The sequence below is a fragment of the Onychostoma macrolepis genome, chromosome 07, assembly GCF_012432095.1.
Source record: "Onychostoma macrolepis isolate SWU-2019 chromosome 07, ASM1243209v1, whole genome shotgun sequence".
Taxonomy (NCBI): Eukaryota; Metazoa; Chordata; class Actinopteri; order Cypriniformes; family Cyprinidae; genus Onychostoma; species Onychostoma macrolepis.
Window position 1 is genome coordinate 7952032 of NC_081161.1, and position 17943 is coordinate 7969974.

General features: G+C 37.2%; 1 protein-coding gene across 7 annotated transcripts in view; it reads right to left on the reverse strand.

Moving 5' to 3' along the window:
• Window positions 1-17541, reverse strand: part of tead1b (TEA domain family member 1b) — a 71178-nt gene extending 53637 nt beyond the window's left edge. For 3 of the 7 annotated variants that reach the window (XM_058781407.1, XM_058781406.1, XM_058781402.1), the window contains exons 1-2: window positions 17347-17540; window positions 16818-16923 (exon numbers count right to left, since the gene is read on the reverse strand). The gene's annotated coding sequence lies outside the window, so the exon portion shown is untranslated. Of the gene's footprint in view, window positions 1-16817; window positions 16924-17056; window positions 17311-17346 lie in introns of those variants that run through there. The other 4 variants (XM_058781404.1, XM_058781405.1, XM_058781409.1 and 1 more) reach the window with 4 other exon arrangements.
• Between the last annotated feature and the right edge of the window lie 402 nt (window positions 17542-17943).

The window sequence follows — 17943 nt, forward strand, 5'->3', positions numbered from 1 at the left end:
CTACTTGAGAGAGGGAGCTAAGGCCAATGTCTCAACACGTCTGTTTCGCCTGATGGAGTCTGACTTCCCTATAGAAAAATACCAGCGACAAGAGGGTGCGGTTTCAAAGTGACATGAGCTATCCAACTTCAACAGGTAGATTTAGTTAAGCGATAGCTAGACCAGCCTGAAAAAAAGTTTTGTGTGAGTGATTTGAGCTAAAGTAGTATAATTTTTGATAAAATTGTCGAATTTTATTCCCGATTTGAAATATCAAGGAGATACTGTATATTTGCATGACTGACAATACCTGCCTTGGGACATTGACTTTCATATGTCGTTTTCCAATTTTTATGCTATCCATTGTTTAGTATGCAAGATAAAATGTATTAGTGCATTGAAAGTAGTTAGCCAAAGTTGGGTGGAAATGTATTTACTGAAGTGAGTTTTTACTCTGTAAAAAAATAATAAAGTAGTAGGGATGGAACGATTATTCTGTCATCAACGCATTGATACGCTGTTTCCTTTCAAATCACAGCGTAAATAAACGTACAATACGTATCCATGCGTTACTGATGACAGAGAATAGCGTACGCACTTTGCTTCCATCGGATGCTCTCCAAAATGGCGCTACGCTGACACAGAGAGACAGAGAGGAAACGAATTGCTGAATAAATGTCGTTATTTTTATTTGCGTACAAAACGTATTCTCGTTGCTTCATAAAACTCAGATTGAACCATTGATGGCAGATGGACTATTTTGGCGATGTTTTTTATACTTTTCTGTGCCTTGACAGAGTAATTTACTTGGCAGTCAATGGGACAGTCACAAGCCTCCCGGTTTTCATCCAAAATATCGTAAATTGTGTTCCGAGGATGAACGAAGCTTTTAAGGGTTTGGAACGACATGGGGGTAAGTGATTAATGACAAAATTTGCATTTTGGGGTGGAGTATCCTTTTAATTTTATGAAGCTGCGAGAATACTTTTTGTGCGCAAAGAAAACAAAAATAATGATTTTATTCAACAATTTCTTCTCTTCTCGCAGATTCATAAAATTAAGGTTGAACCACTGATGTCACATGGACTACTTTAAAGATGTTCTCACTATGTTTCTACTACGTTTCTTGAACGTGGTAGTTACGCTGCTGTCTATGGAGGGCCAGAATGCTCTCGAATTTCATCCAGAAAATCTTTATTTTGTGTTCTGAAGATGAACGAAGGTCTTACAGGTTTGGAACGACATGAGGGTGAGTAATTAATGACAGAATTTTCATTCTTGGCTTTAGCTCAATGGTTCAAACTTTAGAAACTGCCATGGCAGTTTCAGCCTTCGTCGTCACTTTTACAAGTATAAACCAAGGAGTTAAGAATGACATGTCAAGAATTGTTAACAGTACAAGACTGATTGCAAGATTCAGTTTCATGATGTGGCAGTATGTCCCACTTCTGTATTACAAACAATGTATTACTACATGTATGCCAGGTATGCCTGAATAAAAGCACATACTGCACTTTTACTAAACACTAAGTGAACAAACTGGGATTTGTGGAAACATGAGCACCTGTAACAATGCCACAAAGTCACATACTGCAGTCAAGTGTCACATATTCATTAGCGACCAAAATTACAGCAACTTGGTGACCTGTAGAGAATTGTTCCGCATTATATGCATTTTACATAGCATTGGGGTGTAAAATCAAGATAATTTGAAAAACAGACAGCATTTTTGATAATATTACAAACCCTACTGACAAAGCACAGTCATTTGTCTATCCTAAACGACATATGACATTTAGCAAATGACCATATTTTCAAAAGATTATTTAAGCCTTCGTAGTAAAATGTGATAGCAATTAAAGCTTAATTTGCACAAGATGAATGCCAAGCTTAAACTGCACGAGATGGATGCTCAGAATAATACTAGACCATGGCAATTTCTAACCACTCACTGCTCTGAGTTCTATCATCAGACCAAATGGATCTACTCTGAATTTACATTTCCACTTACATTAATTGGAGGTTATTCTGCCTTTGATGGTAATGGAAAGTGTAGTAGCTGGTTCTAGATAGGCAGGGGCTCTTTAGTGAAGAGAAACAGTCGACCTGATGCAGCGGATCCCTGTCGCTGGTCATATGCTTGGGTAAATGTTAGAGACCAGGCCATGGGTTGTAGGCCGGGTACTTCTAAATGTAAGATTTGCATTTTCAAGTAAAAACAAGCAATGTTTGCTGTTGCAGATCAAATATGAAGTTAACACGCATTTACAGAAACTAGTGTTAAATAAAAAAATAATCAATAGCCTAAAAACAGCCTAATCACGCTACATGGCTGAAGTCCCTCGATGATCATTTAGCCTTCGATACATCAACGTAACTGATTCACCTCTGCCACTATTTCATGCAACATCTCTCATGGGAGACCCAGATCAATGCCGCCTAAAAGATAATGATAATTTCCGCCTAGTTCGAGAGCGCTGCATTATTGGATTACTTCAACATGCACAATAAATGGGAGTATGATTAAAGCAGGATTTTATCTTTTAGCCTTTTCCCCTGCAATTGATAATAAAGCAGTCATTCATCAGATGGGACCAAGAAAATCCTTTGCAAGACTTACAGCAATGTAAAAGGAAAACAAAATGTGCTCACTATTTTGCAAAAGTGAACATCATTTAGGAAGACAACTCTATCAGGTCACTGTCTTATTGTGAGCGCTCCCAGAAAAATTTCACAGCAAACTGTCAGTTCTTACATGTCTTGTCTAAATAGAGACAAACAGTAGTTAAATGTTTGCTGGGACCATTTCTTTACTTCTAGGAGGAAGCTTATTAAATTTACGCGTGAGAGAAAAGTACAGCTTTCAAAAGAATTAAAAGCAATGAAAGTAATTATTCGAAACTAACACTTTACTATTATCTAAACTAATGTTGTCACAATACTAAAATCTGAGAGGTTGACACCAATATCAGTGGAATTTCACGATAGACACCAAAGCAAAAATATGGTATTAAAGAAGCTCCTTCATTACAAAAAAAGTTAACTGATATAAAAAAAAAAAATCAATTAAATGAAAACAATGTCACGTAGCCTTCAAGTATTTCACTTACATTTTTGGCATCATTTTCACTTCATGGCATGAACGATTATTTTATATACTACTTTCATACAGACTTAATGCTGTTGGAATTTGTAATTAAAATTTGTTCAAAAGTTTCTTTTTTCTGTGTTTTTATAAGCATTAAGGATGTACCAATACTGAACCTTGCAATATTGCTGATGATGATTTATTTTAATGCTTTGGCCAATAACCAATAAATATTGCAAAATTTTAACCATGTACTATTTAAAATTTTTTTATTAAAATTAAAAGCTAAAATGAATTTATTGTACTCTAAAAGTGAATTTAAATATATTAAAATGAATAGATATTTCTTTTGAAATGTATATGATGTATTAATACCTCAGCAAGATGGCATTTTGACCATGAAGTTCATTTAATTCGCACATGCAGCCATTACGACAGTGACTGGTATAGTCACATTTAATATATAAACTTGGAACTTTCACCTCCAAAATGCAAAGATTTTGGTCTTACCTAATGAAACATCTTGAAATATGTAATAAACTACCACAAAGATTACAGAAAGGCAGTCAAAGTGAGATTTTCTTATGGCACAGCAGCTCACAGGCACACACAGCCAAAAAGCCTTGACAAATGCATTTTGGCAAGAGTGAAAAAGGATGTAGCTGGAAGCCTCTCCATTTTGATTCATTAAAAATTACACTATAATGGAGAAACAAGTGCTGCTCTGTGCTCAGACAATGTGAGCACCTGCGTGTTACATGGAGCGCACGCTTACACATAATACCTACAGGAAAAAAATAAATACAATTTTCGCTAATTTTCCTTTTGAATATCTTACCAAATTCTGTTTCCGGCCTAAAATTAATTCTCAGAACAAAGTATATCACATTAAAATTTCAACATTATCTATGAAAATGTGATGAGATGTATAATCTTTCATCTGAATGTCTACTTTTTGTATTGATCTTGCTGAGGTATGTAAAACCATTGTGAATAAACAACAGATTAAATATATATAAAAAAAGATTACTTAACCGGGAAATAGAATATCATATTGCCTTGAACTGTATCAGGCCTGGCCTGGCAGGGTTTATGGATACGATAACACTGCTTCTTATAATCATCATATTGCCTGATTTTAGGAAGCAACCCAATAAATATAATTTTATTCCTTTGTTTAAAACTTGCATAGGATGAATAATCATGATTATGATCATGCAAGCCCGCAGTATCGTACAGAATGGACTGTTATTTTTATTTTCATATATGGCGGCTGCCAATCAAGCAGTAATTCCCTGTATTAGCCCGAGGCACCAAACCAAACACCGTTAACCTTCTGCACACATTAGAGACGTCCACACTCGTTCACTTCTATACCTCTCTATGCATGCATATGTGTGAGCATACATGCAAGCTTTTGTGTTTGTGTGCTCAAGTGTGTCAGCACATTTGTGTTGCATTATACGTGTGGCGCTGATAATACACCAGCAGATCAGAGCCAGGATGTGCCTGAACATGCCTCCCTCACAACTCGATGCTAGTCTCTCCCACAACAACTCCAGAGCTCGGGATACGGAAGAGAGGAAACGTAAGCGAGGTGACATGGAGAGCTCTGAACATGTCTGTGGGGGCGTTTCATCATTGTCATTAAACTGAACACATGCCTGCATGGTCCGATTATTTTGATTATTTAAAACCAGGCAAAGTGAGTCACGTGTGGAAGAGAACAAGTTATTAGTGAAGCACTATAAATGTGCACAGTAACTACTGTGAGTACATAGATTTGATGCTTTTCCGCTGTGATATAATGAATATATTACATTATTGACATAATTTTTATGCTAATTCATATATTGGTTAGGAGGCTCAAACAAGGTTTATAAATGTGCTCTTTAAGAGGTTACTCTTTTGTGGTGGGAATTTGCATTTCAATAGCATATTTGTGTTTGCACATCTCTTGTTGCAGTGGTGTACGCTCTGCTCCGGGTCTCATAAGGCATCACGGTTTATGTGTTATAGCAGTTTAAATCATTTCACAATGTCTAATACTGAAAACACCAATTTGCATGTTCATTAACTTGTCATTATTATATCAAACTATTCTGGATAATTATAATATACAAGCAACTGTGTAAAAGATCGTAAGTAGAGCCATGTGGATCTGGGTACTTTTTTCTATTTTCTGTGGAAGAAATTTAAATATGGTAAAATGCATTGAATGAGGGTGAGAGGACTCACATTATTGCATATTATTCAGCATTATATGATCATCTAAAATATTTATGAACATGCAAGTGGTAATGGACATGTAGAATTTTGTCAATGGCCAGCTTTTGAATTCTGTGGGAAGTCTTCTTGTGGGATGCTTGCTGGGAATTGCAAGCCACTAATCACTATAAAGATGCTTTGGAATAATACCAAATTCATATTCTGAGAAGTTCTATACAAATATGTTAAATTTAATTTAATAAACAGGAATTTAATGAATTGATAGTTTTTGTTTGTTTGTTGGCGGGGGGTTCTCCAAAAAGGTTTCATTTAATTTCAGCATTAGTGAATGTTATTGCTTTTTTGCTCTTCAAGACATTTGGGAATTCTTAGAGATGTTTGAAGCAGTGTTTTTATTGTTAACTAGAACTAAAACTATTAAAAAATCTTTTTTTTCTTAAATTGAAAAAGCTAAAATAAAGTATAAATATTGCAAGAATATTGGAATTTAACAAAAATATTGGAAGAATTACACTTAAAAAACTTGTATGAAAATGAAATTAGAAATGCTGAAGTTTAAGTATTAAAATTGCTAAAACTAAAATTGAAATAAAAAATAAATTAAAGCCAAACAGATATTTAAAATAAATAAAAAAATTAAAATGTTTTAGGAATTAAACTTTTAAGAAAATTTTGAAACTGCTGATGCACAGTAAGATCTACTAAATTAATATTGACACCATAGCTCAAATAATTTGGTCTTAAAAAAATCCAAGGAGAAATATATCAAGCTCATATTGAAATCTGACTTTTGATTGCTGAATAAAAAGTGAAAAGGTGCATTTGTTAAACAGTACATTTCGACAATAAACCCAGAAACAGACCAATTATACATGGCTTCTAATTAGGACTGATTAGTCAAATAGTCATTCAGGCAACCCGCGGATTGGTCAGCCTTGAAACTATGAAGTTTTGTGCATTGCTTTGAGCTTGAACTTGAACTAGGCGAAAGCAACAGCGCCGAACATTCATAGGTGCGAGATAAGTGGCTGTCCACTAACTTTAGAGAGAACGGCTTTCTACATTTCTGGCTCTGGTCACAAGCCTGTCAAAGCCAAAGTCTAGTGTGCCACAGCCTGTTAGAACACTAATTATCACAGCTTCTAAGAGGCAGGAATGTCACCTGTGGAAACAGTTGCAGCCTTAACAAATAATTGCATGTTCCTATCTGCCCGTCTCTAGCACCATGGAAATGGTCTTATTAGCGAGATAAAGGAGGAAGCAGGCAACAAGTGAATGCCATGGTGAGAGCGGCCCGTGGCTGTGACACGGCATGATGGGAGATGACACTTATCGACAGATTACATAAACCACTCAGGTTCTAGCTAAGCAGGAATGTGGCTCCCTAAATGAAGAGAACCAATTTCAGCCATCGCACAGGGCTGAGGTAATGAAATAGAAGATGAGAGGTCTGAAATGTAATTTTCCGTGCGGACTCCTTTTGTGCCGTTATCTCTGAAGGTGCAATAATGGTTCGGTGAACGACTTTCACTGACCCCATAATGACCCACAGTGGTTGAGGTCCCTGAATGAAGAACTATAATTACCATATAATTACTAAATACCTCATATTGTGCATTATTTGCTGCGGGAAATTATTTCAGTCATGTCTGAAGTATTTCAAAGTATGCTTGTTTGGAACAAGCTGCATCAAGTTATGCATATTCATAGCAGCGAGACATAACTGAGATTCCACAAGCCGCATCCGTCCGCCTAACAAATTCATTATCGCTGGAATGTTTGAAACGACTTTAGTACAACGCATGAACCTTGAGAGCCAATTTTACTAATTTTTAAGTCGAAATTGAAAGGGACCATTCAAATTTCATTAACATTGTTTGCATATTAACATATTTTCATAGTCTACAATGACTGAAACGAAATCAAAATGCTTCATCAAAATGCCTTGTCAGCCAATTATCAGTTTTTATGCCGAATGTAACTTTCTAGGTCTTGCCATATCTCTTTCTTTAAATATTTAAACTTTTCTTATTTGATTCCAAAACATTTTTGAATTAAACTGGTATGTAACCATTATTAGGAATGCTTTTCGAGTTTTTTCCCCAAGTCTATGAACTCTCCAAGAATCTCTGTTTGCACGGAAAGAGAAAATCAATTGATCTGTTTTGTACTGGATCTTTCTGCTGGTTTCATGAATAAATCTAAAGTCCCAGAGCGCTGATGAATCAATGATTGAGTCTCTCACGACCAATCACGTAAAGCAGACAGCAAAGGTCCAGTGGAGTGGACGGCCACCGGCGCTCTCCTGCTGGCAAGACCCAAGCGTTTATTTCATGCCTCTTTAAACCGATGGGGTTAGATGCGGTGAAACCGTCTGATAGCATCCAACTCAAACCTGAGGCCCGAAGCTTACCGCCCGGTGCTGCAACTCCGGGCCGCTTTGGGATCAATTTCTCTTGGCCAGAGAGCTGGATTGATTTACAGGGCCTGTCAAAACAACTTTCTCCACCTGCCTCCAATGCGCCACAATCATGTGCAATGTTTGGCCCATCACACCCATGGCACATGGAAGGGCAGAGGCATTAGTCCCATTTCCTGCCTGAGGCTCAAAGTAATATTTTGCACAAACATGAAAATGTTTTCATCATTTACTCACCCTCACGTCATTCTAAACCCGCACAAATTTCGTTCTTCTGTTGCTTTGAAGAATGTTCATTCATGCTTTTTTCCATACAATGAAAGTGAATGGTGAACAAATGAATGACTGAAAAAAGTCTATACTGCTCACGCACTACATTCCAAGTCTTCCGAAGCCTTATAATAGCTTTGTGTGAGGAACACAGGAAAATTTAGGCTATAATCTTATTTGTGCAACATGAATAGGCACATATTACGAGAAAAATGAAATTCGATGGAGCAATTTTGAATAGAGATCAATGTAATAATCAAGAACACACAAGGTAAATTTGATTGCACAGAAACGACCTACATGAAAATTCTGCTCTATGTGTTCGAAAACAGAAAACAATCAGGATTGGAATGAAATGAATGTATTTCTTTAAATAACAATAAAGAATTTAATTATACTTCAATATCGTTGACCTTATCCACGCTTCTTTAGGATGCATTAGTTGACCTTATTAAAAAAGCATGTCTATCACAATATGCATCAAATTCCACCATCCCAACTTGCGTAGATGTTAAACAAGTGTGGAAATAGTGCATATAAAACAAGTAATAAAAGCTGTGAGTAAATCCTGTCTGTGATAAGATATTTCCCAGCCAGAGCCGAGGACACGGGCCGAGCGACATGCGGTGAGGCATGAGGAATGAAATGGCAGTGATGAGCAGAGAGGCCATCTGCATTTCACAAGTCCCAGCATGTCAAAGACAGCGTCTGTTTGGAGTGCACCTCCATCTGTCATAAATCACTTCTTCCCACCACAGCACTAATGGCGGAAAGGTCACATGGAATTTTCTGACACGCTGTTTGTTTGTCATCCATCGGCAAAGAGATGCGCCTGTGTTTATTGGTGCCTCATGAGCAGCGGCGACCAGATGAGACCCATCCACCGGGCTCTGCGCTAACATGCTAGTAAAACTGCCCAGCTGGTCAGGTTGAGCAATGCTATTTAAAAATATTATTTTGAAAGAACATCGGTTCAAAAAGTTCAATGACAATCAATCCTGACCGTATTACAAAATGTTACAGTTTCTTAAAACCTCTAATACAAGTTCAAAATCAAAATAGTTTCCTTAAAGGGACAGTTCGCAAACATTTACTCATCCTCATGCTGTTACAAGCCTGTATGAATTTCTTCTGTTGAACACAAAAGAAAATATTTTGAAGAAAGTTGCCGGTAGCCATTGATTTCCATAGTGGCTACCAGCAACTGTTTGGTTACCCACATTCTTCAAAATATCTTCTTTTATGTTCAACAGAAGAGAGAAATTCACAGGTTTGGAACAACGTGAGGGTGAGTAAATGATGAACTATATCTTTAAGAAGCCATTTCTGCCAGATCAGGAACACCTTGGATGTGGTTTTGTTAGTGTAATTTTGTTTGTTTTGAATATTTTTGACTTGAATTTAGATTTTACCACATTTTAGGTTAACATTTTTAGTGTAATTCCTATAAATTAAATACAAAAAAATACTAAAAAATAAATACATGCTGTTGTAATCTTAATACTGAGACTCTCTAGTAGCCTATATTCAGCATAAACCAACAAAAAACCAATTGCAAAAATAGTGTTTGTCTGAGTATTTATATGATAAAAATGAAGTGTTTATATGATAAAAATCATGTAGAAAATAGATCATTGAGGATCATTTGCCACTTTTTTCATACTCGCCTGTTTTTAGTATAAAGTTTAAAGAATAAACCATTTAGCTGGAATGTGTAATTTGTTCACTACAGTGGCTTTTGTTAAAAGGATAATTTAACCAAAAAAGAGAATTATGTCATCATTTACTCATCCTCATGTAGTTCCAAACTTGTATGGATTTCTTTTTTTCTTTTTTTTTCTCAGAACACAAAAGAAGACATTTTAAGAACTTCGGGAACCAAATAACATTGGAGCCTACTGACTCGAGACACAGAGACATTTCTCACAATATCTTACTTTATGTTCCACAAAAGAAAGAATTTTGCGTGGAGTATCCCTTTAACATTAAAAATGATTCACTTCACCTTTAAATCAGTGGGTGAATAACATAGTAAATGTTTGCAGCAACTGCAACATTTATATATATATATATTTTTTTTTAAAAAGCCAAACCCCTGGAACTTAGTATTTGCATAAGGCATTGGAGAGGTTAAGCTGTGTTTACAAAGCTGAAGGCCGCACTGTAGCAAGATTTCAAACTCATTGAGCATGCCCACTTTGCATACTAATGTCCAGAGGTAGCTTAAAGTCTGTATCTTCCCCCTGTAAATCCAGGCCAGCTCCAGGGCAGAGGGAATCTGCCCGGGCTCCACCGCTCATGATAACAATACAGCAGCAATTAATGAAAGGCCTGCTAGGGATTTATTACGACGGAGGAGAACAGAATACGGTGCCAGAGATCCTGGACGCTCGACATTTGAATACAGGCCACAAATTATAAACAGTTTCAGTAAATGAAGTGACTGAGTGTCTTTGTTCCACAGGCGTACATCTTCCTATTGCTAGCAAGGAACAGGGCGCTCTAACCACTAGCGTGGCCAGCTCTGGGAAAGGAAGTTATTGAAGCCTGGATTTCCTGCTTTCAGCTGTGGCCAAGAACTTGGAGGTTTATGGCGGTTTCAGGAACTGACTCATCTAATGATTCATGGATCAGAGATTGCTTTTCACATGTGTCTGGTCATGGAAAAACTTGCTTGAGTAAGAACATACAACATTACAGTATGCCATAGACGGCTGATGGGAAGGATATTATTAGATATAAAGCACAAGTTCTTAGGAATAACTGTTTTTAAGTAGTTCAGACGCCATTTGTATCAACATTAATTTCTTCCTCTGAACTGACTAAGCCCTCCATCTGGTTTGAGTTACAAGGCAATAACTTTGAAGTGTTGGAACTGGTCTCGCTAGTCTTTTCAGGTTTAACAACAAGCAAAAATGCTCTTGAATTCACAGAAAATCTCTTCTATCAGGAATGTTTACTTTGAGAACACTCCAAAATCAGGCGACAATTAAACTTCAAACTAAAGTGGTCTCTGTGTTTTAAACAGCGTGCATGTAAAAATAGCTCCAAAGCATATTAGCGCATCATAATCACTACCGCAGCTGATAGGCCAAGTCAGAATTTTTTTTACATTTTTTAAAATATTGCCAGTGGGGGGTAAAACATGAACAGCACTTGCAGGAATGGTCGTCGGGACCAAAGTGCGCTCTGTACCTGGCAGTCATTTTATGGCAGTTGTCCTGAAGCACATTTACTTACATGACGTCAGTGGCTAAGAGCCAGCTTTTCATTTTGGTGGCAATTTACCTCAGCTTCTTTAAGGGCTTGTTGTTACAACTAAACAGCAGACCACACTCAGTTATTCCCTTGGAGAATCAATTTACCGTGGGTCGTGCTCAGACTCCAGGCTACCGGTTTCTGTTTGTAACACAAGATTAAACAACCACACATTTTTAAAAGTAGCGAATTAACATTTGATTTAGCCTACGTTAGATTAGTAAACATTAAATAAACATCACTCAATTTAAAAATGGAGGCAAAATCAATTTCACAAAATAAAAGAGCCTGACCAACTGCAAAATCTGAGATATGAAAAATGCATTGTGTCATAATGAACGCTTCACAATTTAAGCAGGACTGTATTCTTCCTCCACCACAAGGTGATTCAAATCCAACCTGAAATTTTCAGAGTAACGTGAAAACAAAAAAGTGGACCTTGTCCTATGATACACATTTGAAAGAAATGTAAGGATTTGGGGAAAAATAAGGAATTGTCTGTGCATAATACACTAAACTATTTATTTTACAATTACTTACAAAGAAATGGCAAGTGACACATTGTAGAAAAATGTGACATTTTGAAGTAGAAAAGTTTTAGAAACATTACTTTTCAAATTAAAAATTCAAAAGTTATTTATTTATTGTTTTAAACTACTGTTTACTTAAATCATTTAACTGATTTTGAGAACTTGAGAAAGTGTCATTTTTATAATAATTTTAGCAGTAATTTTTGTAATCATTTATAAAAATGTTGGGTAACACTTTAGAATAGGTAACACTTGTTAACTATTAACTACGACTTTTCCCTCAATAAATTCCTAATTTGCTGCTTATTAATAGTTAGTAAGGTGGTTGTTAAGTTTAGGTACTGGGTAGGATTAGGGATGTAGACTAAGGTCATGTAGAATAAGGCATTAATATGTGCATAATTAGCACTAATACATGGCTAATATTCTAGTAATATGCATGCTAATAAGCAACTAATAGGTGTAACCGTAAAATAAAGTGTTACCAAATGTTGGTATACCATTGTGTTATTAATTTATTTAACATTATATAAAAAATGGTTATAAGCATTCATTTTTGTATAGCATCAAATATTAAGAAACGCTAAGTATTAGCATCATCAGTACAAGTTATTCAAATTGTGGTATTTGGTATATTCGGTTTTGTGGATTCTTTTAGTGGAGTGGTTCGGCTCCCTACAAACACGAATGTAAACAACAGCATTTGTGCTGTAGTATTTGTGATAAAATACAGCAGTATTTGTGATATAACTGATGGTGAAGTAAACCAGACAGCTTGTTGAAAATACTTCTTGGTATAGTCTGAGAAAACAGGGCTAAGGCAGTTTAGTTTACACTGTTTAGCCGTTATTAACAAATGCAATTTAAATCAGCTTATGTGAGTTAATATAAACAATTCCAGTAGAAAAACATAGTGGCGGCACTTTTCATCCCCTAAATTCATAACTTAATTTAAACGTTAGTTTAAACATGAGTTGAGTGAACAGTGAACAATACATGACGGACGTTGATTAGTTTTAAAATGTCATTATAGCAGCTGCGATTTTGATGCTCGCGGTAGCAAGAGCTGCAGAATAGTCAATCTTTGGTAAGTTTGATGTTAATAACCAACTTTCAACCAATTCTGACACATTTCTTTTTTCTCTCCGTCCAATGTATGTAATTCATTTTCTTCAAAACATCGCATTGTGTTACAAACAAAAACAGAGGCTCCATCCAAAGATCATAAATACATCTGTTGAGTTCATCAATCAGGAAAGGGTGACTAATTCTTGGGTTTGTACAAAACGGCATCTGATCGGTTCAGCTCTTTATTTATAACAGCTGTTTCCATTACATGAAGAAAGCTCTTGTGAGAAGACTCAGAAGAGACAAGAATATTGCTGCAAAATATAACCATCCTCGTATAATACGAAATACAGTACTCCTTCTTAACGTTCGCCTGCTATTATGTCAATCATTAAAAGCAGGACCTTCCAAGGACCTCATATTTTCCATGGCTTTGATTTGTTTTCCCCCCTCCCGGCGATAATCTTGATTCCTGTTCGACCACGGATAGATTCTAATAGGAAATGATGCCTATGAAGAGTAAAACACACAGGACGTGGCTGTTTGTGTTGGTCTGTCTCCCAGCAGAGTTTAGTAGTTCACATTACCCCTGACCACAGAGCACAGCAAAGTGAGTTAGCTGCTTCTAGAAGTGGCAAAGGCACTTTTGTGCGGTTCATTCATATCTGTTGGAGCCTTGTTGAGGTAAACCCTATTTCATAGTGTATCGCCATTATAAACCTATTTGTTCCACGCAGCCCACCGAGTGAACATAAATCACATGCAGTCAATAAAAACATCAACATGTGAGAGAACATACGCCTAGCGAGGCCGAGCGCATTTCTGAATACCTATTGCTTGTTTTTAATGTGCCAGGTGTTAATTCAAGAAAACCGCTCATTAGGGCATTATTCAAAACAACTCTTTAAATGATTCACTAGAATGATGCAATGTTTCCAGCAGGGGGTACAAAAGCAGATCGACAGCAGGTGGACCATTTTGGAAACCATATAGTAGATTTTGATTGAACAGTTTGTTGTAGTACTACTAAAAACTTGCATATGCCTCGTATTCCAACTCCATATGATTTCCATCAGTCATTCATTCATACACAAATTTCAAAACGGACTGTTAGCAAACATCCCACACGGGAACATAAAAAATACAAACCGAGGAAATGCTATTGTTTAGCATGCAGGATGTCAGTCAGACGAGAATATTCTCCGAATTTAGTTCGACTTTTTGAAACAGAAAGTTGGCGACTCAAATATGAAGCGATTTAAAATGCCATTGGGAACAGATATCTTATCTGAAGCATACATGGGCCATATGGTGCCACGGCCACTGCCGCCTGTTGCTGGCATAACAATAGCCCAGCCTGGACAGCGAACGGTGGACATGGTATTAGCTTGGATTCCCTGAGCAGTAAACGCAAGAGCGTACTTTCATATGTCCATTTTTTCCCTTACAGGTGCAGAAAGGGTCTAAACCAGAGCACAACACTGTTTGCCTTCTACAATTCAACAGCCTCACACACACACTCCTCCCCGGCTCAGCAACAGAAAAAACAATAGGTTCTCTCTGTGTGCTCCCATTCCCCCACAATCCTCCATTCCCAGAGGTAACCCAATCCACTATGTCTGAGCAATGCACCTATTCTCTTCTCATTTCACAACTGAAAGACTGCTTTCTTCCTGAGCCACACCGGAGAGCACCACTGAAACAGAAAGTATTGAAATTAATGTTTTTTTCCCCTCCCGATTCAAATTCATTATTTATGGTCAGTGACATGCGATTTTCCTTAACAGAGATTGTAGCCCTATTATTGAAAAGGGCAATGCGGTACTTTTGGAAGCTAAACACAGCTTCAAACAGCCTCATTTGAAAAGGAAGCAGTAGGAAAATCAGCTTCAAAAGTTTTTCCGGATGTGTTTTGGGCAATAAATAACTATTTAAAATTCCATTTTATGTAATACATACTCAAAACACATTTTATATCTACACAAATAATGAAAGGTGCAGTATGCGAAATTAAGATCGCCGGCAGCCTGCGTGTATCTAACAATGCTGTGAGCAACATTTAAAGTTCATAGAGAATCTATTTATCATTCATAAATAATAATAATAATAATATATTAATAACACAGTAACGGCACATAACTTACAACAAAATCACTCAGACAGATTAATTAGCTATACCTCCAAACAGCACGCTAAACTAAAGGTTAAGTTTGAAACTATTTAATCATTGCATCAAAAATATTTCTACTCCGACTGCATGGTTTCTTTTTTATATGCCATCAGATGTAGCTAATGAGTACTTTGATAAGGTTCCTCTGTTTTCGAACCATCTGATCAAGAGTCAGATGTTCAACATCAAGTGATGGGTTCAGTGCGAGACAATGTTTCATTCTCTCACTTGAAAATGTCAAGCAAGCGTGTATTCAACAGGTCTATGTGTGAGCACAAAGCACTTATTGCTATGCCTATTTTACACAACAAGCAGATTTGCTTCTCATCGCTGTGATACTGTATGTCAGGGGTTACATCTGATAGAAGTCAATCTGTTTACTGTAGTACATGATAATGGCCCAGTTAGAGGACACAAACAACACATTGTGTCACTCGGACCCTTCTTTATAAAAGAGCCAATGTGAAATATAAGACAATAATTAACTGCAAGAAAAGAGGGCTTTTCCCCAAAACACACAATAGAGGAACTTGTTTCCTGTTAAGAAATAAAGTCCAGAACAGGGTAAGGGAGAGCAGTGTTAAAGTTCTGCATTAGAAAGACAAGAAATACATAATAAAACAGCTACTGTTCTTACAGTAGCTACACTGTAAAAAGTGAAAAAGTGCTACTTCTACCTGCGCTGTAATCAGTTTGTTTCCATCCATTCGCAATCATTTTTGTCATTTCTACAAAGTATGTTGTGAACTCAAATTTCATTAAAGATGACATTTCATTTGGTCGAAACAGTCAAATGGACTGCAGACTTTGCCATCACTGATTTACTATAAACTGTTTCCACCAAAATAAGTTTCTAAAACTGTAATAAATCATTAGGGCTCTAATTTAAAGAAGCTTTCAAGTGACTAATGCTAAGTTACAGTTTTATTACAACGGCAGTAACAGTAAGGTTGTATAATGGGTGAATCATAATTAGCTTGATTATATAGAATTCGTGAGCTAAAAGTGAATCTCACAGTTCGTTTTATTTTGGGGTTTTTGCAGCTGGAGGTGTGAATGAGGAACAGAGGCAAGTGTGATTTCATAATGAATGAATTCACAAAAGGACAGTGAAACGGTTAAAAAGACTGAAGAATAATCATCTTTACGCCATTAGGTAATAGACTGGATAGTTAGTGGAGTTGGTGTTAAAGCTAGTCACTGATGAAGTGCTAGGCTAAGCTACGCCGTCCCGCTGTTACTATCGTTACGTTCATAGTTTCGTTCCTTGTGATGAAACGGCGTTTCTAGATAAGTCGCTTTAAAACACACACAGTAACTGTGTTTTAACCTGCGTTGTCGTTTATAAAGCCCAAATACGACGCGCCGAAGCACGACGTTACTCCATAAGAAACAGGGCGGGCAAATCCCAACAAAGGAAATGACAGAGGAATAGCAGCCAGATTCTCCCATGTAATCTTTCTGAAACAAGCTGATACATTTAAACAATGTCAACAACTGCTAGAATTGTATCTAGCAGCTCTGGACAAACAAAAGGGATACTTTTACAATTGCACAACAACAGTGAAGTAACGTTAAAGTTTCTCCCAAGTCTGGGAAGTTCAGTGCGAAGTACGCAGGGTTGCTGTTGTTGTTTTTAAAATAAAAGACGCAAATATTAAAGCTCACGGATGTGAGGTATTTTCCGCGTCGTTCTGTTGCGTGTGTTAAATAACGAAGCCACCACTGTGATATAAGTCAATAAAGATGCCAAGAGTTTACGTAAGTCGGTTAAATAAAGAGAAGAAAAGTCAAATGTGTACTTACGGGTGAGATGTGAACAGAAGCTGGTGAATAAACGCCAAAGATACGCGAGCAACAAGTCTCTCCGCGCTATATTTGTGCTCCGCTCCGAAATGTGCAGCGTAGCCAACTATGGAGGAGAAAACAGCAACATTTGGATCCGTCATCTTGTCCAAAATTCTTTTCATGCAATAATCAATGTCCAAAAAAATGTTCCCCCAAAACGACGCGTATTGTTTCTGGTGTAAATGTACAGGACTTACTGCAGAGCACGAGCGCGCAAGGTCAGCTTCTTTAGCAAAAATGTGAAAAATGTCAAAGATTTTCGTGCTATGTCAGACTGAGTCAGTGGACAAAGTGAAAGCACCCTGTTGCTGCTGCAGCGTCGAACTAAATCCCATTGAAAAGATACTTTGAGCCCGACCCCTCTTGTTACATGCCTATCAATAATCATAATCGCGCAAAACAGTTTTGCATTTGCTCGTCTGCTTTAACTTAATCCATAAAATCGCTTGCTCTTAAGCCGTCAAGGGCTAATTACCTTAAAACTTACCTTAACGTCCGCTTTATTTATATCAAAATTTAAGTTCGGCCCCTTTGTTTTGTTCTAGTGTGGGTTTGTATAGTTTTTTTGCAAACTGTGTAAAGTTATTCTTGTGTTTTGGGGCCGGCCGGGAATGTGAACGGGAATCTCCGCCGCACCGATAGAGATGCGAAGAATGCTCGGAATGAGAGCAGGAATGAAATGAACGCGAGCCGCGTCGAGTTTGCAGCAGGGCGGAGCCAGAGGGTGGCGTCATCCCGCAGCTTCTCCCACATCCATGGGGATGACCTCACAGGACACGTCCGAGCCCTCCTCCAATGGGAGACGGCGCTGGCTTGTTTATACTTTCTTCTAACCCACTTGTTTGCAACCTATTGATTCGGATGAATGCAATAATAGCACTTTCGAGGTTTTAATGGCTCGCTGTCTTTACTGTATATGCCTTTATTTAGGTCAAATGAATGTAATAAACTAGTTCATCGTATTAAAATACTGAATTGCATTATTCTAAAAATGGAGAATTATTGTAAAAATATAGCCTGTGTAACATTTATCACAGTGCTTTTATTAGACGTGCAGGCATCAATGGCCCATTCTCCAGTTGGA